This window comes from Silene latifolia, chromosome Y (assembly GCF_048544455.1).
Source record: "Silene latifolia isolate original U9 population chromosome Y, ASM4854445v1, whole genome shotgun sequence".
Classification (NCBI taxonomy): Eukaryota; Viridiplantae; Streptophyta; class Magnoliopsida; order Caryophyllales; family Caryophyllaceae; genus Silene; species Silene latifolia.
The window spans coordinates 208,949,076-208,969,789 of NC_133538.1; the positions used below are offsets into that span (position 1 = coordinate 208,949,076).

The window sequence follows — 20,714 nt, forward strand, 5'->3', positions numbered from 1 at the left end:
ATGAAGCCCTGATAACTGGATTAAAGGTATGTATTGACCTTGGTGTACAAAACCTAAAGGTACATACTGATTCCATTCTTATTTCAAATCAAGTAAATGGAATATATACCGCAAAAGACTCAAAAATGATGCTTTATTTGGCAGTTGTCCAAAATTTAAAATCAAAATTCCACAATTTTAATATTGACCAAATTCCCAAGGACTTGAATACCCAGGCCGATGCCTTAGCCGGCCTAGGATCCAACTTCAGTCCCCTTGACTTTGACAAAATACCCATCGTACATTTATTAGAACCTGCAATAAATAAGCAAGATTAAAGTTTTCCAATATATGTTGCCAATTCTTGGACAAAACCTTACTACGATTGGCTACAACAGGGAATCCTTCCCATAAATAAGCAAGATGCCAGGGCACTAAAACTAAAAGCTGCTTCATATACTATTATTAACAACGTGCTTTTTAAGAAATCGCAGGCATGGCCATACCTCAGATGCCTGGAACCACAAGAAGCTAAACACATATTATCAGAATCCATGAAGGATACTGTGGAAATCATAAAGGCAGAAGGAGCCTGGCAAGCAAGGTACTCAGAACAGGTTATTATTGGCCCACCTTGAGGGCCGATTGCCTGGAATTCAGTTCTAAATGCGAAGCTTGCCAGATTCATGGACCATATATCCATCAGCCATCTGAGGAACTACATTCCATATCCGCACCCTGGCCATTTATGAAGTGGGGCATGGATATAGTAGGGAAACTACCTCAAGCACCCAGACAAAAAGTTTTCATGTTAGCAATGACTGACTACTTCTCCAAGTGGATAGAAGCTGATTCATACAGGCAAGTCAAAGAAAAGGATGTCATAGCATTTATCAAACACAACATCATATGTAGATATGGCATCTCTTCTAAAATAGTATGCGACAATGGCACGCAATTCGTGGTAAAAAGAACAGCAGCCTTCTGTGCTCAATGGAACATCAACCTAGTGACCTCCACGCCAGGATATCGAAAAGCTAACGGCCAGGTAGAATCTAGTAACAAACTAATAATCATAAAGAAGAAGCTAGAAAGAAGGAAAGGCAGATGGGCTGAAGAGCTCCCCTTGGTCCTCTGGGCTGACAGAACCACGCCTAAAACATCCACAGGCCAAACCCCCTACTCCTTGATCTTTGGATGTGAAGCAGTAATCCCAGCTAAGGTCGACATTCCATCAGCCAGATGCAGCCTGAACACAATAACGAGCAATATACCTCTAATAGAGGACAACCTGGACTTAACGGAACAGCTAAGAGATGCAGTCAGCATTAGATTGGTAGCATATCAGCAAAGAGTTGCAAAAAGCTACAATAAGACCGTCAAAGCTAGAGTATTATGGGTAGGAGACCTTGTCCTCATAAAAGTCTTTCAAAACACAAAAGAGAAGAATGCTGACAAATTGGCCCCAACCTGAGAAGGTCCCTACCTGATTGACTCAATAGTCGGACAAGGAGCTTATTGATTACAAACCCTGGACGGCGAAATGATCCCAATTGCTTGGAATATTGCACACTTAAAACTATTTCACATATAAAATATACCTCCCAGCCCAGGTATAATTTTCATCTTAACATTTCTTGCTTGACCTGATATGAAACTAAATGTATGATACTTGCCATTATATGAGTAAATGCCTTATATAATTTCTTCCATTATGTACCCAAGTACTTATCAATATTCTCATATTTCCTTTTACCAAGTAGAATCTTCCATATTTGTTTTACATACTGCACTTTACTTAAAACAAATCTTAAAGATTGGGGGCCACCCCACTGATACCCAACTTTCAGTTGCAAAAACATGCCTTAAAATATTGAGCTCAATTTAATATACAAATATGGAAAACCTTTTCCTGGCTTGTATAACATAGATGGGTCATAAGCCCTCCAGACAGGCAGGGGACATAAGTCCTCCCAGGTGCAATAACCCCACCCATAACACAATGAATCGGCGGATCAACACAAAATCGGCCCGATCCGGTCGAATAATCGGCGGATCCAAAGACACATCCAACACTACAAATGTACCTTATCAAAACACAAAAAAGAAACCAACAAAGACCAAATATTTATTCATCCAAAATAGCCGGCCTTACCACATACCTAATAATTATCCATTCCAGGAACATCCCCCCTGGATGGGCCAAAATATACCAAATAAATATTCATTCCAGGAACATCCCCCTTAGATGGGCCAAAACGAAAAGGAAAAACATAAATCTAAGCAGGTTTCGAGCCAGTAACCGACTCACAACCATCCACCATTTCCTGATCACCAGATTTTTCCTTGGAAGGAGGAGAATCGACTTCTTCTTCTTGACCCATATTGGCCAAATCAGGATACTGAGTGTCCAGAGCTGTCTCATCCGGATCCGGATCCCAATTAGCCCGGTCAGATTCCGGATCCCTCATAGCATCAACCCGTCCTTTCCCAACGAAATATCGAGCAAAGATCAAAGCAAGCCGCGCCTCCACTAGCTCCTTTTCAAAGACCAAGCTCTTCATTTTTCCTCGGTGATCCGCATTGCACTCGCTTCTCGGCACCCGGCTCTTCCTTGGCAGTCTTGACTCTTCCCTTACCCTCCAACTCTTGCACGACAACCTTCTCGGCGTTTTTGCAGCCACCTCACAAACCAAAGCAGCCCTGGATGCCTCTCTAGCTGTCCCCAGCTGAGATTGAAGTATTACCTCATTACCTCTGGATGTGTGCAGCTCACGATTAACTTTATCTAATTTCTCTTCCAAGCTAGAAACCCTAGCCTGGGCCTCCCTGAGCTGACAAGCAGTAGCCAATCCGGCATCCAATCCCTACAAGAAACAAAAGAAAGTCAATCAGCCAAATATAAAGCAACACAAAGAGCACATAACAATTAAAATATCCCTTTACAACTAACCTCCTTAGCTTGAGAAGCAAGTTCAGCAGCCTTTGTCACAAGAGAAGACAAGATAGAAACCACCTTAGTAGAAGACTCAAGGGTATTAGTAGATAAAAGGTGGCCGCTCATACTAGCAGAAAATTCATTTATCTGTGCCCGGGCAGCATCCATATCGTCCATCCTAGCAGACACTTGCCTGACACTCCTGATTGGTTGAGCTTGAATAGGCTCTTTCTTTATCGCTTCCTCTTCAGGAATAACATCTTCCCTCCTCCTTTTGGAAGCCTGAACAACCTCCGGTGATACTAGCCTGGGTGGATCCTGGGGAGGCTGGACATCAGAAACCAAAATGTCAAGCGTCTTGTCACTCCCACTAGCCTCCTGGCTCTTGGACTGATTCAAAGCAATTCTAGCCACCCCTGACCTTTAAATCTTTTGCAGTAAAGCTGGCCAATCTAGCACAAGACCTGAATACTGAATATATAAAGAATATACATAAATATCAGAAGAGAAGCGATAAGAAGACAACAATTGACATAAAGACATATAGAAGACGTACAAGAAAGAGCAGTGGAGCTAGGCTTGCCTTTGGGTACTTTGACCACACTCAGCTTGGTCTTCATATACCGGGCAATAAATCCCCGCCCCAGACTAGCAGGCCAAGCCCTCTCTTCCTCATGAATAGAAAGGAAAGCCTCTATCCTTGAAATGACCTCTCCTCGTCAAGAGGGTCGAAGTTCCAATCGGGAGCTACAAATATTACCAAAAATGCACAGTGAAACTTAAATATCCTAATTTCGTTTAATATAAATTGCAAATTACGAGTACAGGAAACCTACCACTCTCCAAAGGAGGATATCTCAAATAATCAAAGCGACCCCGACCCGGACTCTCGGAGGATAAACAGGAAAGTCTTCGCCCAGCTTTTATCATCTCCAGAGTCCAGGTTAGTAATTAATGGAGACATTTTTTACTTAATTCTAAAATTAAAACGACCAGTAGAAGGAGTTTTCATATTATATACTGCCTTTATATCATTAATAGTAATTACAAGTTTATGCTTGGCACATAAATTTTCAATAGAGTGGATAAGTTTCCAAACCATTGGTATGATTTGAAAAGGTGATACTTCCATAGCACGAATAGTATAGATCATTAAAGGAGTAAAAGGTAACTTACAACCTGCCTTGAACGCCCATTCATAAATACAGAACCAACCAGGTGACACCCAATTAGCTCGATTGGACAAGACTCGGGAATCCAAACCTCGGTCGAATCAGAATTAATTTTTTCTCCCTTAAAACCCTATCATAGTTCGTTTTCAATAAGTTTTCTTCAGGTAAATAAGGATCCAGAGATTGAAGAGCAGAAAAAATGGAATCCTGATATTTAAAATCTATAGCACGAGCAGGAGGATCAATTTCAACCACCTCCTCCTCATGGACATCTTTGGGTTCAGGCTCAGCAGCAACTTTCTGGGAAGCAGGACGCTTTTTGGCTCCCATATCCTTTGTTTTTTTGGTTATCGTGATGAATTTTATTTAATGAGAAATTATAAATCAGCAAACTAGAGTTCCTGGGAAATAGGGGATAATTTTAGAGAAGATTTAGCAAGGAAAGTGGAAGAAATTTGGTGAAAAACAAACTCATCACAAATACCGTATTTATAGAGGGGGAGCAACGGTGCAAAAACCCTAGAAAACGCAAAACTGTCAGCATGACATCATACAGTTAGCCGTTGCAGTGTTTAACGGTCACTACAAGTCTAAGAGTCCTTGAATAAATATGATTCTTTTTATTTGTTTAGCCCGGTAAATTGACATCTCACCCCCGGCCTGATCCAGCACGGGTAAAATGTCAAGGGGCAATTGTTAGGACCAATTTAGCTTGGTCTGATTGTAACCTAGCCTGGCCTTATTAGGCGGATTGGGGCAACCAGATTCCGGGCAAGTATAGTTATTATTTGACAGGAGAAGAATACCAGAGGATAAATAAGCTGTTAAGGTCTAGAAAGAAAAGCCTGATAATGATATTAAGATAGCTTGATGGAACTCTCCAGCAAGACGGCTGATCAGCAAGCAAGCAAGACAGTTATACACATGCCCTATCATCACAGAAGACCAAGTCCAACTCTAAGAATAGTATATTTCCACGTACCAGATCGTGCAAAGGAATATAAGCCAAAGTTTGTTGAAGAAGACTGGGTCAAGCGGATAAATAGGAAATGTGCCCTATTTTCTAGCTAACAACTGAAAACGGTCAAGAAGAACGTTGGGTGGCATCCAACGTTAATTTTTGAAGAGTATAAATAGCACTATTAAACATTTGTAAAGGATATAGGTTTTTTTTCTCATTATTCTCTACTGAATACTCATACTTACATACAAGATTTGTAATCGGCTTATCAAAGGAATACAATAACACTATCTTTATTTAATCTCCATCTATAATTCGTCTATAATTTTATCCCTAATTTACAGAACTAGATACCCTTTTTTCACAATAATTAGGCCTGATCCCTTCAGGGAGAATCCTGCTAAAACAGTTAGGATTAGTAAGAACATCAAATAAGGAATCATCGGGAAAAGAATCATCAATAGGTAAGGAATCCTCTCCCTCCTGCTGCGATAATCGCGACAGATGATCAGCTACTACATTCTCTGCGCCCTTCTTATCTTTGATTTGAAGATCAAATTCCTGGAGAAGAAGTATTCATCTCAGCAGTCATGGTTTAGCTTCCTTCTTAGCAAGAAGATGTCTCAGCACTGCATGGTCTGTAAAAACAGTAACTTCTAACCCAATCAAATAAGAACGAAATTTCTCCAGCGCATAAACCACAGCTAACAGCTCCTTCTCGGTAGTGGTGTACTTCACTTGAGCCTCATCCAGAGTTCGGCTCGCATAGTAGATTGCATTCAAAGCCTTGTCTTTCCGCTGGCCTAACACTGCTCCTAGTGCATAATCGCTAGCATTACACATGATCTCAAATGGTAGAACCCAGTTAGGAGGTTGGATAATCGGTGCTGAAATCAAGGCCTGCTTTAACTTGTTAAAAGCAGAAAGACACTCGTCAGTAAATACAAAGCGGGCATACTAAAGCAAAAGCTGTGTAAGTGGTTTAGCAATTTTTGAAAAATCCTTAATGAACCGGCGATAAAAGCCGGCATGACCAAGGAAACTCCTCACTCCTTTAACATTAATAGGAGGAGGTAATTGCTGAATCACTTGCACCTTTGCTTTATTAACCTCAATGCCCCTAGCAGTAACCAAGTGCCCTAAGATAACTCCCTTGTTGACCATAAAGTGGCACTTCTTCCAGTTGAGCACAAGATTAAACTCAATGCAGTGCTGCAACACTTTATCGAGGTTAGACAGACAATTAGCAAAATCACTTCCATAGACACTAAAATCGTCCATAAAGACCTCAATAATAGACTATATATACTCAGAAAATATCCCTATCATGCACCTTTGAAAGGTGGAAGGGGCATTACACAAACCAAAAGGCATCCTACGATAAGCAAAAACACCCTGGGGACAAGTAAAAGTAGTATTTTCCTGATCATCCGGATGAATAGGGATCTGAAAGAACCTTGAGTATCCATCTAAATAACAGAAAAACTTATGAGAAGCTAACCTTTCTACCATATGATCAATAAAAGGAAGGGGAAAGTGATCTTTCTTTCTGGCGGCATTTAGGTGTCTGTAGTCTATCCACATCCGCAAAGCAGTTACTAATCTAGTAGGTATCAATTCATTTTTATCATTCTTGACCACAGTAGTTCCTCCTTTCTTAGGAACCACCTGAACTGGACTCACCCACTTAGAATGACCAACAGAGTAGATAATATCTGCATCAAGTAGCTTCATTACCTCAGCCATCACAACATCCTGCATCTTTTGGTTCAGTCTGCGCTAACCCTGTCTGCAAGGCTTGTGATCTTCCTCTAGCTCAATTATGTGCATACAAATATTAGGACTGATGCCCTTAATGTCATCCAATTAATAACCCATTGCTTTCCTGTTTTTCTTAAGAACAGCTAACAAAGCGGTCAGCTGATCATCATCCAATTTAGCACTAACAATTAGGGGTGTTCAATTTTAACCGAACCGTAAAAACCGTAAACCACAAAATTTTTAGGCTAATTTAACCGAACCGTTTTTTGTTAAATTAACCGAACCGAACCAAATTTTAATTCTCAAAACCGGTTCGGTTTCGGTTCCTGTGTCTAAAATTCGGTTAACCGGTTCGAACCGGAAATATTACCCATTACAGTTTTAACTTGCAACACCCCCACTCCCCCAGTAAAAACCCTAATTTACTTTCATTCTCAAATCTCACTCTTTCATCGCCTCCCTCGGTCCCTCACAATTCACTCTCAAATCTGCCACCCTTCTCTTTTCCGATCGTTCGCCATTTCAACTCATCGTCCTCCGTAGTCCAGATCTATCTCTTCTAAAGCTCAGGTACTCTTTTCTTTCGCCTCCCTTCTCTTTTTCGATTTATTATATTCATATTTTGTGTTCATGTTCTTATATTTCCTGTTCATTGTTTTGTGTTTGCGTTTATAAATTGGTATCTCATTCTTATGTTTCAATTACCAAATGGAAAACCCATTTATAAATTTCCTGTTTCTGATGTGGCAGTATTTTGTTCATCTTGTAATGAATTTTAATCATTGTCTAACTCTCAACAGGTGAGCTATGGAGAGTTTCATCAACGATAACATTGAAAGTGAAGAAAGTGAAAAAAGTGAGTCGGTGGTTGTAGTAGAGAGTTCTCAATGAAAGAGAAAGAGACGAGGGAAAGAGAAAGTCGATGTAAGTGACGATTCTGATTCTGATGGTCGTAAACGATCTAAGTACCATTCACATTTTGTGAAATCTAAAGAAAAACATAAGAGGCAATGCAAGTATTGTAAACGTCTTAGAAAATATATATCGGGTAATGGCACAAGTGCCTTAAAAAATCACACACAAAGATGCAAATTGTTTCCTACCAATCTTGATAAAAAAAACAAAATTTGATCAATTTTGAGAGTCAAACTATTAGAAATGATGATGGCACTTCTGAGGTTGTTAGTGTACCTAGGTTGTGGCAACATGATCAAAACTTTAGTAGAAAAGAGTGTGCAGCGATGATTATTATTGATGAATTGCCTTTTGCACATGTTGAGGGCAAGGGTTTTCGTCGCTTGATGAAAGCAGTACAACCTGAATTCATTCCTCCTTCACGTGCTACTGTGACAAGAGATTGATATGATCTCTATATTGATGAGAGGGTAAAGTTGAAAGAGTTCTTTAGCAAATTAACTTCTAGGGTATGTCTTACGACTGATACTTGGACCTCTGGTCAAAACTTGAGTTACATGTGCTTAACTGCTCACTTTATCGATGATAGTTGGACTTTGCATAAATGAATCATCAACTTTTGTCAAGTAGCTGGTCATTCTGGTGAAATTACTAGTAGGAGTATAGAACAATGTCTTCTTGAGGAATTTGAAAAGAATCTTGACTCTTACGGTAGACAATGCTAGTGCAAATGATGTGGCCGTTCAATATTTAAAAAGAAGAGTAAATTTTTGGAAGGGAAGTGTCTTGGATAGAAAGTACATGCATATGAGGTGTGGGGCACATATTTTGAACTTGATTGTTAAAGATGGTCTTAAAGATCTTCATACTTCCATCCTTAAAATTCGTGCTGCTATCAGATTTGTTAGGTCTTCACCTGCTAGAGCCAAATATTTCAATGATAGTATAAAAGAAGTGAACATAAAATGTAAGGGTCTTGTTTCCTTAGATGTTGAAACTCGATGGAATTCAACCTTTTTGATGTTAGAGTCTGCTTTGAAATTCAAAGAGGCTTTTGATAATTTGAGTAGCAAAGGTGGTGCCTTTACAAGGCATTTAACCAGACAACTTGGTGTGCCAAATGATATTGACTGGAATGCAGTGAAGACTTTCTTACCCTTCCTTGAAATATTTTATAATGCCACTTTAAAAGTTTCCGGCAGCCTTCTTGTCACTAGCAATGTTTTTATACCTCATATTGTTGGTGTTGGGAGTCTTATTTCTTCTCATTGTAAGCATCAGAATGAACACATAAGAAACATGGCTGTTAAGATGAAAGAAAAACATGACAAGTATTGAGGTGATGTTGATAATATGAACATTTTATTGTACGTTGCTGTTATACTTGATCCAAGACATAAATGGGTGTTTGTATATGGACAATCAGAGAGGCTTTTGATGACGAGAGTGCAGATATGTTAATTGTGACACTAAAGAAAGCTCTCAAGTCATTGTTTGAAGCTTATGACACATCTTCCCTTTCATCAAAGGGAAAGGATGCAGCTAGTTCTACATTTAGCTCTCCACTTTCCATAAGTCGTGATAAAGAAGGTGAAAATAAACTAGATGCACATCAACTTCTCATGGATAAGTGGAGGAGGGACCAAGGAACCTCACTTGTTTTGGAGAAAAAATCTGAGTTAGATACTGACACGTCTGTCGTATACCTGTCAAAAATAAACTAACTCAACTAACTATATAGCTAGGGAAGTCAGGTCGATCTCCACAGGGAGGCAAGATATTTATAGAAGTCCGTCTATTTGGTCACAAATGGGGGGGGGGGTTGTTTGATTTGTTATCTAAACTACGAGATTTAAAGAAAAGAGAAATAAGGCAAGAGCAGTAAAGGCAGGAAATTAGTTTAAACTATCAGACAAAGAGGGATATGTCAGGATTTCGGTTCACTACGGTAGTCCAGTGACTCAGTTGTAAATGACTCAGACGAATTAATGTAAGACGGATGTTGAAAGGTCCTCTCGGTCCACTTTCTATCCTAGAATACTTCTAACTTAACTTTCATTCTCGTCAGGGTAGTCTACTGTTCATAGCAGGCCTATTTAGTCCAATATTTCGATCTAGGATTAATTTTAGCCAGATTAAAGGTTAACTTAGAAGTGTGCACTCAACTAAGTCGAATAAATACAATTAAATTGCAATGGTGACAGAGCCTTGTAATCAATTCGTCTAATTCATTTACTACATCGTCACTTTCCTACCGCAGATCCCCTAATCCCAACATGAAAGGGTTTTAGCTACTCATATCACAAATTAAACTAACAGCTGATAAAATTATAGCAGTAAACATAATGAAATAAATACTAAATTGCATAAAGAGAAATTAGGGCAAGGGAAATAAATAGAGTAAACGAGAAATTAAGCAAACAATGATTGATTATTATAAACATGAGAGGGAGGAATTACAATCGAGCGAATTCCGGCGTAAAGAACAAAATCCGGGCAAGAATAATCCCAAAAGTAAGGTTACAGTGGAGAGAAATAAGCAACGTAACAAGTTTACAGTAGAAAGTTTAGATGATGAAAAGGTAGACAAAAGATGTTAATTAACCTAGTTAATGTAGGTTTAAATAGAAAAGTAGATGAGTTTTGCGAAATAAATCATCACATGGGCTGTTTAAAGCCCATATATAGCGAAATCACTCGATCGAGTGGATTAAAACCACTCGATCGAGCAAACACCTCAGCAAAACTACTCGATCGAGTAGAAAGTTACTCGATCGAGTAACTGGCCTTTCTGCAAGATAAGGATCGAGTGGAAAACCACTTGATCGACCACCAGAGGACGTAGAAACCACTCGATCGAGTGGTAAAACAGCTCGATCGAGTTCTTTAACTTCAAATCAGCTCAAGTCCGTCACCGAATGCCTCGTAATCCATGCCATGACGCTTCCAAATGCAGTATCTCACTCTGGGACAACCCCGTCTCCTCTAAATGCATGCAAAAAGGCTAAAAAGACTATATAAAAAGCACGTATCAAATCTCCCCAAACCGAACCTTTACTCGTCCTCGAGTAAACTCAAAACTAAACTAATGGAACGGAAATGATAACTCAGAGCTAGCTTAACTTGTCTACTTGAACCAATTTAATGCAACAAAAACTAACAGGTAAAGCTAAGCAGTCAATACGCAAACGAGTTATGAGCTGTTCAGAAATATAGCAAACCTATCGACCTTGCAAGACCAACAAAATCGGACTCTCTCGTGGTCACTCTTCTCTCATGAAGCAAAGGTGAATGATATATGTAAAAGAGGTGCGAAAAGACAGTCACTCACCTAACTGCGACCTATATAGCATGCATGCAACAAAAATGAAAGACAATTCAAGTACTAATGCACACACTCCAACCAATAATGTCCGTCACAGCCGAGGGCTTACAAATAATTTGGGAATAGTGAGGTTCAGGTGAGAAAGGCAAGACATGTTATGGAAATGTTGAGGTAAAAGCATCAAGTTAGTTCCTAACAGGACCATAAAGAATTCATCCGAATCTCAACTGACTGAAAAACTAAGTACAAGTGCCCCTTCATTTGGCACAAAGCTCACTAAACTCAAAACACAATCTCCTCAAAAAAATATGGGATAAAACGGAGGAGTTAGACGGTCACAAACTTCCCTATTCTAATACCCTCTGAATGAACTAGCTGAAACAAATCAACTTTTTTCAAACTTTTCTTTTTTTTTTCTTCTTCTTACGTGATTCAGCTTCCTCTTTTTTCAATTTTTTTTTTCTTTTTTTTTGTTTCTTTCTCACGTTTTTTTTTCTTTTTTTTTCTTTTCAATACTTTTTTCTTTCTTTTCCTCCTTCCTTTATACTTACACCAACTCCAAACAATAAATACGGGCCAAAATACAATGGAAGATCATACCACAAAAGAACATACTAACTAGCTTGACTATGCAGGCTAAGTTTGGGATGTAGCTGATGGGTCAAAAAGGCAAATTTTGGCTTATGTGGAGCTAAATGGGTGAAAAGTATAAGGAAAAGGGAAATTTGCAAGCACCTCCCTGCATGTGACACCAACCACAAACCCGAATATGTGCATTTGACGAGAAATTGAATGTCATAAAAGTGCAAAAGAGACGAGCATGCTATGCAAGGAGTACTACTCTCAATTCCTAATAAACTGGTCATGAATGTCACCAGTTATGGCTCTAATATCTCAGAATTTTTCAAGTAGTTTGTCAATTTATCAGGTCAAGTCTAAACAGTCAGCTATATTTGAATAGAAACTCCTAGACTATGCGTATGACAAAGCTAATAACAATCAATAAAGTGCAAGGCTCAAGCAAAAAGACAAGTTATAGTGCGTTGTCATCATGGAAATCTACCGTTCCGACTCAACCTATATGCAAAAATAAACGTGAATTGTTTTTGAATCTTTTTGAAATTTTCTAATTTTTTGGATTTTTTTGTTTTTTAATGAAAACAAACAACAATGCAAGCTGAAAAATAAACGTGAATGCAAAACAAATGCAAATGCAGACTCAAAAGGATGCAATACCCTCCCCAAACCAAAACGGACAACGTCCTCGTTGTCCTCCAGCATACACCAACAGATATATACAGGGGAAAGGGAATATACAACCAATAAATAAAAACAGTAAATATAAAGGAGACAAAATAAAAGAGTAGAGAATACATACAAAATACGAACTTCCCCAAACCAGCCAGAAAACTGGGGAAGTGAGTAGACCAGTAGCTACTCGTCGTCGTCGTCACAGTCGACGTCCACCACCGTGTACTCCGGGTCTCTCTCCTTCTCTGCTTCTCAGCTCGAGCTCTCTCCGCTGCCACCTCTGGGTCCTCCTCCTCCTCCTCCTCGTCAGCAGACTCCGGGTACCCCTCAGGTGGGAACCGGAAGAAGGAAGGGTGTGGCCAACCCTCTGGGATCGGTCTGTGTCGCCGCAAGTGGTACTCGTACAGAGGGTGCAAGGCAAGAGCCAAGTCCCTCTCCATACGAGCCTGACGCGCTGCAACCTCATGCAACAAACCGTAAACTGCGCCCCCTTGGTCCAGGACCGAGGGCCCCACAAAAGGAGGAGGTGGTACGAAAGTAGCCAGTAGGACCGGCTCAGTCTATGTCTGGTCAGTGGGAGTAGGAGTAGGAGTGGTAGTAGTGGTGGGAGTAGGGGTCGGATCGGGAGTAGCCGTGGAAGGCTGGGTACTCCCTGAACGTGTGGACCCCTCTCCAGTCTCAAGACGCCGCTTCTTGGGGGCGGGTGCAGCAGGAGGTGGTCGACGTGGAAGGTGAAGGTCAGGTAGTGGTGGCAGGCGGGCGCCCCTAGCAACAGTAGGAAGGGGCTCTAGACGGGGGAGAGTCTCACAAGGTAAGTCTACAGACAGGAAGACGTCTATCTTCCATGTCTGGTAGTCTGGGGTAAGCCAATGCTGAGAAAGCATGACATCCAGACACAGTAGCCTCTCTCCCTCGAGGTACTGCAGATCACGAGGCCAAACGGGGAAAAGGCAACGGGCAAGAATGGTGGCTATGCCACCGCAGGCAATGGTTCCCGTCTCCTTCTTCCCCTGGCTCACAAGGTACTGGGCGGTCAAGTAAGCTATGTTGAGGGTAAAAGGACCCTCACTGTCGATGTTCAAGTAACCGCCCAAGATGGAGAGCTCGGTGTTTGTGATGTTGTTCGGCTCCTTTCGACCGAAAATAGTGCTCCCCATTAGTCTAAGGAAACAACGGGCAACGGGGAGGTGAACCTGTTGGAGCTTTCGCTCCTGAAAAGTGGTGTGGGCCAGGGCTCTCCAGAGCTGACGGTAAACCGTCCTAGGGGCAGCAACCGCGCCCGAAGAGGTAAGTCCAAGTAACCTACCAAACTCCCCCAAGGTCATCGGAAAGGTCCGGTTAAATAACCGGAAGGACACTGAAGAACTAGAGGGGTCAGCATCGTGTGCCCCTGCGGAGAAGGTAAAGGAGCTGAGAAACTCGAGGCTCAGCTCTAGAAAAGTGCAGCCGCTCATAGTGATGAGCCCAGCCATCCCCGTGGCCCGCAGTAGGTCACAGACTGACTCGTAAATGCCGAGTCTCACAAGCGCCGTTTTCTCTAGAAAACGGGAAGGTACACGCACACAGCGTACTAGATGAAAAAATTTCTTGCGATGTAAAGCGTTAACGAAAAGTACCTGTGGGTAGTCTGGGTGAGGGTCGAGGGAAGGGTCCCCTCGGACCGTGGATCGTGCAGAGAAAGAAGCGGCATTCTTTGTAGAAGTGCTAGGAGCGGAAGTAGAGGGTACGGGAGCTGGTGCGGACTGGGCCCATCTCGACCCGGCCCCGGAACTCAAAGCGAAGCCCGTGAAGCGACGGTGTGAGGAACAGTGGACTCGAAAGGCATTCGGATCTTTGGCGAGTCCGCCACATGTGTAAAAGTAGAAGCTGGTGCAGAGGTAGTGGCTGTTGTGGTCACCACTGAAGAGGGAGTAGCAACAGTGGTAGCAGTGGTGGTGACCGTAGAAGAAGTGGCAGCCTGAATTGAGCTAGCAGCTGAGCTAGCTGGAGCAAAAACTGTCCCTGCAGCTGAAACTAGAAACACTGGGGCTGCAGTGGTAACTAAGGCGGAGGCAGTGGCAACAGCAGGGGCCACTCTCTCACCCAAAGACGGACTAGAGGTGGAGCTGGTAGAAGGGAGAGAACTAGACTCCATCCTGTAACAAGGGTAGGGGGCATGATAAGAAAAATAGTGGCTAACAGAGGCTAAAATAGCAGGAAATCAGCATGTTAAACCAAAAAAACTCCCCTACCAGTCGAAAATTTTTGACCTACAGCACATAAATCCCAACAATTCCTCAAACAAGTTTGAAAAGCAGCATGTAAATGGTGATAAGGGGCATAACAGTCAACAACAACATCATGTAAGTGTCAACTAGGGTTAAGTAAGACAAAGTAGCACGTGAACCCGTCTGACAGTCGAAAATTCGACTGAGGCAGCCTTAATCGCGAAAATTTCGCACATAATTCGAATTTGCAGTATGTTAAGCATCGACAAGGGTGTTACAGTCTAAAACAGCAGCAATTAAGCAACAAGGAGGCTGATTAGATAGAGTACAACAGCAATAACCAAAATGACAGTCGAGAGTTTCGACTATCCTGAACCCACGTCGCAAAAATCATGTAAAATTCGAAAAAGCATGCAATAAACAGCGAGGAATTGGGGTTGATCATCAAGCAAGAGAAACAAGGGCAATAAACACAAATTAAGTCGAAAAAATCGACTAACCATGGATTTTTGAAACCCTAGATTCAATTTTTACCTCATAAAATTCCAAATAAACGAAATTGAAATGCAAAGAGGGTGTAAAAATCACTTACTTGATGATAGGAATCCTACAAACGCAATTAATCTTCAAATAAACAAGCAAGCTAAGGCGATTTTCGATCGAAAAAATCGCAAACCCTAAAACCCTTTTAAAACCGAGAAAACGAACACAATCAAAGGGGAAATTAAGGGGTTTTGAAAGATTAATTAGCAAACAACAACTTGTAGGAGGCAGATTTGGTTTTTGAGCAAGAAAAATGGGGATTTGGGGGAGTTTTGGGTCGCAATTAGGGGTAGGTTAGACGAAAATTGGGGATAAAATGAAATTACGAACAAAAGAATAGAGTTTAAGGTGAAAACTCCCTGCGTCCTGTTCATTTCACCCGATCGAGTGGTTTTTAATCACTCGATCGAACACTTTCCTGCTCCATCTACTCGATCGAGTAGAAATCTACTCGATCGAGAAATCCCTTTTTGCTTTACTCGATCGACTTGAAAAAGTGCTCGATCGACCAGCTTTTCACTTGATCGAGTACATAAAGTACTCGATCGAGCTCTTTTCTCGCGTAAGCTCTTTAATTTCGTCAATTCTTCCTTAGAATGCATAAAACTTCCCCAAACCTGCATAAAAACACGTGCAAAAATATCCCAAAATACCAAATACGCATAAAAACAGTCTGTAGTCTTAAATCTACGCTAAAAGCAGTCGAAAAACTAAGTTTCATAATTAAACGCAATAAAAGAAATTCAACGGAAATTCAAAAATTATCTATTACAAAGTGTTACACGGGGCATTTCCCCGTTTAATTCCCAAAGCAATTCAGTAGCCCCTTGAAGGGCTCCTGACTGGAGGACGTCACCTCAGCAACATTGACTGTCCTCTTTAACTTCCATGAACATGAATTATCATTTGAAACGGTAGGAGGGGAGTAGTTCACATCCACATAAGCGCGAACTTTCCTCGTCCTTGCTCCTCTATCACCATCTTTAGCGTCCTTACTTTCAATTTGATTGATAGCAGTTGCACAACATTCCTTGACAGCTTCTTCAGTGCTTTCATCTGTACCTGCAGGAAGGAAAAAGAACGAACCTTCCTTCTTTTTGCTCTCAGTCTGAGGCGGAGGGGTAACAATTGCAGCACAATACTCCAAATTTTCAACTGGAGTGTCATTAGTAGGATCAATAAAAGAGAGAGCATTGCAAGGCTGAACTTGCATGGGAGCCCTCCGGGATTTAGACTGATGAAAGATCAGCTCCTCGTCCCCTACCTGAAAGGTCAAAGTCTTTCCCCCGACGTCTATAACTGCACGGGCAGTAGACAAAAATGGTCTCCCTAAAATAATAGGGGTGTGTTCATCTTCGGGGATGTCTAAGACAACAAAATCAACGGGAATAAAGAACCTCCAGATCCTCACAGGTACGTCTTCTACTATGCCTAGTGGCCATGATATACTACGGTCGGCCATCTGGACTGTCATGTTAGTGCAACTCAGCTTTGTCAAACCAAGTCTTTTAGCCAGAGACAGCGGTAAAACACTTACGCTAGCGTCGAAATCCCATAGCGCATTATCAATCAAATAGTTACCGATATGACACGGAATTGAAAAACTACCCGGGTCCGACTGCTTAGGAGGTAACTTATTTTGAAATAGGCTGACCCCACCTCAGTCAAAGCTACGGTCTCACTATCACTAATGGTCCTCTTACGGCTCAAAATTTCTTTCATAAACTTAAGATAAGAGGGTACCTTTGTCAGCAACTCGGTGAATGGCACAGTGACTTCCAAGCTTTTCAGAAGTTCGACAAATTTGTCGAATTGTTGATTGGCCTTTGTATTCTACAGTCGTCTCGGGAAGGGAACGGTAATAGGTATCTCAAGTCCCTTGTTTCTCTCTTCCAATGTGTCTTCCGGAGCAAGTTCCGTATCCTTTGGACGCTTCTTACCTCTCGAACGAGGTCTTTCTGGTGATTTATCGCTTAAACGAGCACTAGTAGGCTCTCGAATAAGCTTCCCGTCATCCAAACTACTCGATCGACCAATATACCCATTCGATCGAGCAGTTTCCTCATCAATGTCAGTCGATCGAGTAAAATTTCCACTCGATCGATCAACTCCACTTTGCTCATCACTCGATCTAGTAGAAAAACTACTCGATCGACCATTGCCAATTCCTTGATCACTCGATCGAGTGGTATTTTCACTCGATCGACCAGTTTCGTCCCTAGATTTGCTCGATCGACCACCTAAAACCAGTCGATCGAGCACTTGCTTTGCCGTGAGCTCATTTTCTTCGCGAGAATACTGTTCACCATCAGCTACAGCTCTCCTCGGGTCTGATTTCTGCATTTCCGGTCCCTCATATGAACTACCGCTTCTCAGATTGATGAAATTTACCGTCTCATGTGGATTTTTCTCATTTTGAGTCGGTAATTGACCCTGCTTTCTTGTGGACTGATTAGTGGCTAATTGGGCAACTTGAGTTTCAAGTGCCTTTATGGACGCATCTTTCTGTTGATCACTCAATTGCCACTGCTTCGTGAAGGCTTGCAACATAGACTTAAGCTCACCAATTTCACTCACCCCACCGAAAGATGATGCACCATGGTTAGGAGGAGTAAAAGAAAGGGGCTTTTGAAAGCCTTGTTGATTCTTGTGTGGAGGGACATAAGGCTGCTGCTGGTGCGGATGAGGAGTAGGATTGAGCACATTCTGACTAGTCCACCTCAGATTGGGATGGACTGCCCCTTGATTATTGTAGTAGAAACCCCCTCCTTGCCTATATTGCTGAAAGCCAAGGACTTATTCCTTCTCTGCAAGACAGCCAACAGCAGAGTGGCCATCATTACCTCCACATCTCTCACAAGAAACGGTCTCTCCCCGAGTAAGAACATGGACCGTCTGAGGCTCCCCAGCAGCTTGTAATTCCAACTTGTCAAACCTAGCATTCATGGTCTCCAGCTGAGCCAAAACCTGCTTATCGACTGCATGAACTGTTCTAATCCCATCCCTCGGGTTACCATATTCAGCACTGGGATTAGCCATTTCTTCAATAAGAGACCACCCCTTATCATCATCGGTGTTCTCCTGGAATCTCCCACTAGATGCCGCATCAAGTATGGCTCTGTGGTCATCATACAGCCCATTGTAGAATTGATTGGCTAGGAACCATGGGTCAAAACCGTGGTGAGGAATAGACCTCACCAACTTCTTGAATCGTGTCCATGCTTCATAAAAACTTTCATCGGGAGCCTGTCTGAAACTAGTAATCTTGGCCCTCAGCAAATTGGTGCGTTGTGGAGGGAAGTATCTCTTGTAAAATGCAAGAGCAAGAGACTCCCAATCTGTAACCCTAGCAGCTGTGCGGTCCAAGTCAGTCAGCCACTCCCTGGCTGAATAAGCTAAAGAGAAAGGAAATAGAACTTCCTTAATCTTGTCTTGAGTTACCCCCTTAGTGGCGGGGATAGTAGAACAGTAATCGGTAAAGGTCTCCATATGCTTCCTAGGATCTTCACCTGCCACACCTCTATAGATATTTCGCTCCACCAGATTAATATAAGAAGGGCGGATATCAAATGTGTTCCCATCCTCAGTCTGAAGATTGAAACCCTTTGGAATAGAGGATGCTTTAGGCACTGAATGACTAGAAAGTTTAGGCATCTTTACTGTAGAAATCGGACTGTCTTCCGTGAAAAGAAAATGATCAAGCTCTGGCTCGAAAGTACTCAAGTCTTCCTTTCGTGATTTCCTTATCAGACGGAGTCTATGCCTGAATAATTCTCCGGCTCTGAATCAGCTGAAACTAATTCACACCTGTCTGACCTGGGTGATACTGTCGTTTTGTACCAAAAATAAATACCTAAAAACAACTAACTAATAGCTAGTAGTAAGTAGGGTCGATCTCCACAGGGAGGCAAGGTTGCTATCTATCTGTTTAATTTGGTCTGTCAGGGTGTCACAGAATGGGGGTTTTGAATGATTGTGTTAACTAAACTAAAGACTAAAGCAAGGGAAATAAAAAGGAGAAATTAACAGAAGAAAAGGGAGTATGCTAGGAGTCGGTCTACCGTGGCAGCTATCAAATCTTATACTATTGGGAATACTGAGGCGATTAAACTATTGATAAGAAGAGCTATGGTCGTCACCTTTCGGTCCTTAAACCGCCCTAGAGCGTAAAAATGACTTAACTTTCGCCCTCACTGCAATACCCTATTGTAATTAAGCAAGCCTTCCCTTCCAATCTTTCGATCTAGGTCGGGGTTAACTAAATTTATGGTCTCCTGCATGCATTCATTCGACCGGATAACAGTTAAATTGCCTAATACAATTCCTATCGCAAGTCTAACCTATTCAAGTCAGTTAAAACATCGCTACCACGGCTTCCCTAATCCTAACATACTAGGGGGAATTAGCTACTCATGATAAAATAAACAAGAACAAGAATTAAAAGAGAATTAAACATTAAATTAAGAAAGAAAAGGGAAGAAGTGTTACTGAAATAATGATCCGGAATAAAAAGCAAAGTAACCGTGTATCGTTCCAAGAGAAAAAGAGGAGAGAAGAGTCTCTCCGGATAAAAAGAGAGATCCATTAACTGACGACCTAACTCCTATTTATAAGAAATTAGGAGTTTAATTAAACCTAATGACGGAAAATAACTAAAAAGCCCAGCCCGTCAGCAAAATCCACTCGATCGAGTAACTAAATCACTCGATCGAGCAAAGGCATATAAGGAACTGGTCGATCGAAAGGAAACATAGTCGATCGAGTACTTATTCATCCTAAACCACTCGATCGAGAAGAAGTGGCTCTCGATCGAGCAAATGGGCTCTCGATCGAATAGAAATAGTTCTCGATCGAGCACTTCTCGGCGCGTAATTCCTGCTTCGCGCACTGAACTTCAAACGGCTGCCATTTCTTCGTTACTTGGTCAAACAGGGTGATTCCGGTGGCATTGGAAAGCTAAAAGGACAAAATTTCATCTCCAATTAGAATCACCTGAATATCGGTTGTAGAACTCGAGATATGGCTCTTACAAGCAGGAACTAGCAAATTGAAGCACTCTCTTGGCTCGCCTAACTTCCTTACTCCAATGCGCATCTCAAAATAGCTTCATTCCCGCTCCAAATTCACTCTTCCTCCAAATTCATGCTAAAAGGATGGTAAAAGGCTTGATTTCACTACTTTTGGGTTCATTCCTGCAAATAAGACAAAACAAACCAAAGTAGCATATTCGGGGCATTTCGTAGCATAAAACCACGATAAAAGCATAGAAATACGTGCATAAAGTAGGCTAATAAGACTATATAAAATGCACGTATCAAATCTCCCCAAACCAAACCTTTACTCGTCCTCGAGTAAACTAAAATACAACTAATGGAACGGAAAAGATAACTCAGAGCTAGCTACAAATGCCCACTTAACCCAATTTAATGCAAGCAAACTAACACTTATAGCAAAACAGTCAAATGAAAACGAGTTATAAGATGTTTATAATAAAGCTGAACCGTCGACCTTGCAAGACCTTTAATAGTGGACTCTCACGGGTCACTCTTCTCTCATGAAGCAAGGGGTGAACATATATATGTAAAAGAGAAAGAAAAATAGTCGCTCACCTAGACTACGACCCACATAAACATGCATGCAACTAATATGATAAACAATTCTA

General features: G+C 41.5%; 1 non-coding gene across 1 annotated transcript; it reads left to right on the plus strand.

Annotated features, from left to right (window-relative positions):
* The first annotated feature begins 18,224 nt into the window (after window positions 1–18,224).
* On the plus strand, window positions 18,225–18,331 carry LOC141636733 (small nucleolar RNA R71). The gene has a single exon (XR_012541322.1). It is a non-coding gene; the product is annotated as a small nucleolar RNA R71 (small nucleolar RNA).
* Window positions 18,332–20,714: the final 2,383 nt, after the last annotated feature.